At 44.7% G+C, this 3,997-nt stretch overlaps 9 non-coding genes across 9 annotated transcripts; 7 read left to right on the forward strand and 2 right to left on the reverse strand.

The window, feature by feature from the left end:
* The first annotated feature begins 172 nt into the window (after positions 1-172).
* trnas-gcu (transfer RNA serine (anticodon GCU)) lies at positions 173-254 on the forward strand. Its single transcript has one exon. It is a non-coding gene; the product is annotated as a tRNA-Ser (tRNA).
* Positions 255-792: 538 nt separating this feature from the next.
* On the forward strand, positions 793-874 carry trnas-gcu (transfer RNA serine (anticodon GCU)). The gene has a single exon. It is a non-coding gene; the product is annotated as a tRNA-Ser (tRNA).
* A 333-nt stretch (positions 875-1,207) lies between these two features.
* Positions 1,208-1,280, reverse strand: trnaa-agc (transfer RNA alanine (anticodon AGC)). The gene has a single exon. It is a non-coding gene; the product is annotated as a tRNA-Ala (tRNA).
* A 135-nt stretch (positions 1,281-1,415) lies between these two features.
* trnas-gcu (transfer RNA serine (anticodon GCU)) lies at positions 1,416-1,497 on the forward strand. Its single transcript has one exon. It is a non-coding gene; the product is annotated as a tRNA-Ser (tRNA).
* Positions 1,498-2,038: 541 nt separating this feature from the next.
* On the forward strand, positions 2,039-2,120 carry trnas-gcu (transfer RNA serine (anticodon GCU)). Its single transcript has one exon. It is a non-coding gene; the product is annotated as a tRNA-Ser (tRNA).
* Positions 2,121-2,661: 541 nt separating this feature from the next.
* trnas-gcu (transfer RNA serine (anticodon GCU)) lies at positions 2,662-2,743 on the forward strand. The gene has a single exon. It is a non-coding gene; the product is annotated as a tRNA-Ser (tRNA).
* Positions 2,744-3,076: 333 nt separating this feature from the next.
* On the reverse strand, positions 3,077-3,149 carry trnaa-agc (transfer RNA alanine (anticodon AGC)). The gene has a single exon. It is a non-coding gene; the product is annotated as a tRNA-Ala (tRNA).
* A 135-nt stretch (positions 3,150-3,284) lies between these two features.
* On the forward strand, positions 3,285-3,366 carry trnas-gcu (transfer RNA serine (anticodon GCU)). Its single transcript has one exon. It is a non-coding gene; the product is annotated as a tRNA-Ser (tRNA).
* Positions 3,367-3,901: 535 nt separating this feature from the next.
* trnas-gcu (transfer RNA serine (anticodon GCU)) lies at positions 3,902-3,983 on the forward strand. The gene has a single exon. It is a non-coding gene; the product is annotated as a tRNA-Ser (tRNA).
* The last annotated feature ends 14 nt before the right edge of the window (positions 3,984-3,997 follow it).

Consider the following 3,997-nt stretch of genomic DNA (forward strand, 5'->3'; position numbering starts at 1 on the left):
TGCTAAACGAGCGCTCTACCATTTGAGCTAATTCCCCCATACAACAATGCTCTTGTAGTTATTCTAAGTTGTTTTGTCCAACTCTCCTCCATGCCATTCCTTTCGAGGGCCTACATAAACACTGTGAATTTTGACCAGGCTCTTACGTTTACTGGAAAACTCGTGAAAACAGGACGAGGTGGCCGAGTGGTTAAGGCGATGGACTGCTAATCCATTGTGCTCTGCACGCGTGGGTTTGAATCCCATCCTCGTCGTAGTAAGGTGTAGTTCAATGAACCTGCTGCAAAATGGCAAAAAGCCAGTGATTTTGGCTGCAGCACACCGGGGTAAACTGAACAAAAGAAAGTTGAGGCCACCAAAAAACCAGGCGCAATGCTCTCCTTGTTTCGACAAGTCTGTTGTGGGGTACCTGGCCTTCCATAATGCCACGTTCCCAATTACCATATTGTTGGCTTGTAAGTGAGGAAATTGTTGTTAGACATTGTGGTCTCGCAAACATGTTGGCTGGAAAAGTTGAACATCCAGCAAAATATTAAATCTTACAGTTTTACCTTTATTTCCTGAACTGAAATACTAAAGTTGTGTGGAGAATGCGGGCATCGATCCCTCTACCTCTCGCATGCTAAGCAAGCGCTCTAACATTTGAGCTAATTCCCCCATACAACAATGCTCTTGTAGTTATTCTAAGTTGTTTTCTCCAATTCTCCTCCATGCCATTCCTTTCGAGGGCCTACATAAACACTGTGAATTTTGACCTGGCTCTTAAGTTTACTGGAAAACTCGTGAAAACAGGACGAGGTGGCCGAGTGGTTAAGGCGATGGACTGCTAATCCATTGTGCTCTGCACGCGTGGGTTCGAATCCCATCCTCGTCGTAGTAAGGTGTAGTTCAATGAACCTGTTGCAAAATGGCAAAAAGCCAACGATTTTGGCTGCAGCACCCCAGGGTAAACTGAACAAAAGACAGTTGAGGCCACCGAAAAACCAGGTGCAATGCTCTCCTTGTTTCGACAAGTCTGTTGTGGGGTACCTGTCCTTCCATAATGCCACGTTCCCAATTACCATATTGTTGGCTTGTAAGTGAGGAAATTGTTGTTAGACATTGTGGTCTCGCTAACATGTTGGCTGTAAAAGTTGAACATCCAGCAAATATATTAAATCTTAGAGTTTTTACCTTCTATTTCCTGAACTGAAATACTAAAGTTGTGTGGAGAATGCGGGCATCGATCCCGCTACCTCTCGCATGCTAAGCGAGCACTCTACCATTTGAGCTAATTCCCCCATACAACAATGCTCTTGTAGTTCTTCTAAGTTGTTTTGTCCAATTCTCCTCCATGCCATTCCTTTCGAGGGCCTACATAAACACTGTGAATTTTGACCTGGCTCTTACGTTTACTGGAAAACTCGTGAAAACAGGACGAGGTGGCCGAGTGGTTAAGGCGATGGACTGCTAATCCATCGTGCTCTGCACGCGTGGGTTCAAATCCCATCCTCGTCATAGTAAGGTGTAGTTCAATTAACCTCCTGCAAAATGGCAAAAAGCCAGCGATTTCGGCTGCAGCACACCAGGGTAAACTGAACAAAAGACAGTTGAGGCAACCGAAAAACCAGGCGCAATGCTCTCCTTGTTTCGACAAGTCTGTTGTGGGTTACCTGTCCTTCCATAATGCCACGTTCCCAATTACCATATTGTTGGCTTGTAAGTGAGGAAATTGTTGTTAGACTTTGTGGTCTCGCTAACATGTTGGCTGTAAAAGTTGAACATCCAGCAAATATACGAAATCTTACGGTTTTTACCTTTTATTTCCTGAACTGAAATACTAAAGTTGTGTGGAGAATGCGGTCATCTATCCCGCTACCTCTCGCATGCTAAGCGAGCACTCTACCCTTTGAGCTAATTCCCCTATACAATAATGCTCTGGTAGTTCTTCTAAGTTGTTTTCTCCAATTCTCCTCCATGCCATTCCTTTCAAGGGCCTACATAAACACTGTGAATTTTGACCTGGCTCTTACGTTTACTGGAAAACTCGTGAAAACAGGACGAGGTGGCCGAGTGGTTAAGGCGATGGACTGCTAATCCATTGTGCTCTGCACGCGTGGGTTCGAATCCCATCCTCGTCGTAGTAAGGTGTAGTTCAATGAACCTGCTGCAAAATGGCAAAAAGCCAGCGATTTCGGCTGCAGCAAACCAGGGTAAACTGAACAAAAGACAGTTGAGGCCACCGAAAAACCAGGCGCAATTATCTCCTTGTTTAGACAAGTCTGTTGTGGGGTACCTGTCCTTCCATAATGCCATGTTCCCAATTACCATATTGTTGGCTTGTAAGTGAGGAAATTGTTGTTAGACTTTGTGGTCTCGCTAACATGTTGGCTGGAAAAGTTGAACATCCAGCAAATATATGAAATCTTACGAGTTTTTACCTTCTATTTCCTGAACTGAAATACTAAAGTTTTGTGGAGAATGGTGCATCGATCCCGCTACCTCTCACATGCTAAGCGAGCACTCTACCATTTGAGCTAATTCCCCCATACAACAATGCTCTTGTAGTTCTTCTAAGTTGTTTTGTCCAACTCTCCTCCATGCCATTCCTTTCAAGGGCCTACATAAACACTCTGAATCTTGACCTGGCTCTTAGGTTTACTGGAAAACTCGTGAAAACAAGACGAGGTGGCCGAGTGGTTAAGGCGATGGACTGCTAATCCATTGTGCTCTGCACGCGTGGGTTCGAATCCCATCCTCGTCGTAGTAAGGTGTAGTTCAATGAACCTGCTGCAAAATGGCAAAAAGCCAGCGATTTTGGCTGCAGCACCCCAGGGTAAACTGAACAAAAGACAGTTGAGGCCACCGAAAAACCAGGTGCAATGCTCTCCTTGTTTCGACAAGTCTGTTGTGGGGTACCTGTCCTTCCATAATGCCACGTTCCCAATTACCATATTGTTGGCTTGTAAGTGAGGAAATTGTTGTTAGACTTTGTGGTCTCGCTAACATGTTGGCTGTAAAAGTTGAACATCCAGCAAATATATTAAATCTTAGAGTTTTTACCTTCTATTTCCTGAACTGAAATACTAAAGTTTTGTGGAGAATGCGGGCATCGATCCCGCTACCTCTCGCATGCTAAGCGAGCACTCTACCATTTGAGCTAATTCCCCCATACAACAATGCTCTTGTAGTTATTCTAAGTTGTTTTGTCCAACTCTCCTCCATGCCATTCCTTTCGAGGGCCTACATAAACACTGTGAATTTTGACCTGGCTCTTACGTTTACTGGAAAACTCGTGAAAACAGGACGAGGTGGCCGAGTGGTTAAGGCGATGGACTGCTAATCCATTGTGCTCTGCACGCGTGGGTTCGAATCCCATCCTCGTCGTACTAAGGTTTAGTTGAATGAACCTGCTGCAAAATGGCAAAAAGCCAGCGATTTTGGCTGCTGCACCCCAGGGTAAACTGAACAAAAGACAGTTGAGGCCACCGAAAAACCAGGTATAATGCTCTCCTTGTTTCGACAAGTCTGTTGTGGGGTACCTGTCCTTCCATAATGCCACGTTCCCAATTACCATATTGTTGGCTTGTAAGTGAGGAAATTGTTGTTAGACTTTGTGGTCTCGCTAACATGTTGGCTGTAAAAGTTGAACATCCAGCAAATATCTTACAGTTTTTACCTTCTATTTCCTGAACTGAAATACTAAAGTTTTGTGGAGAATGCGGGCATCGATCCCGCTACTTCTCGCATGCTAAGCGTAGCACTCTACCATTTGAGCTAATTCCCCCATACAACAATGCTCTTGTAGTTCTTCTAAGTTGTTTTGTCCAACTCTCCTCCATGCCATTCCTTTCAAGGGCCTACATAAACACTCTGAATCTTGACCTGGCTCTTAGGTTTACTGGAAAACTTGTGAAAACAAGACGAGGTGGCCGAGTGGTTAAGGCGATGGACTGCTAATCCATTGTGCTCTGCACGCGTGGGTTTGAATCCCATCCTCGTCGTAGTAAGGTGTAGT

Source organism: Notothenia coriiceps, unplaced genomic scaffold (genome assembly GCF_000735185.1).
Source record: "Notothenia coriiceps isolate Sejong01 unplaced genomic scaffold, NC01 NC01_scaffold00031663, whole genome shotgun sequence".
Lineage (NCBI taxonomy): Eukaryota > Metazoa > Chordata > Actinopteri > Perciformes > Nototheniidae > Notothenia > Notothenia coriiceps.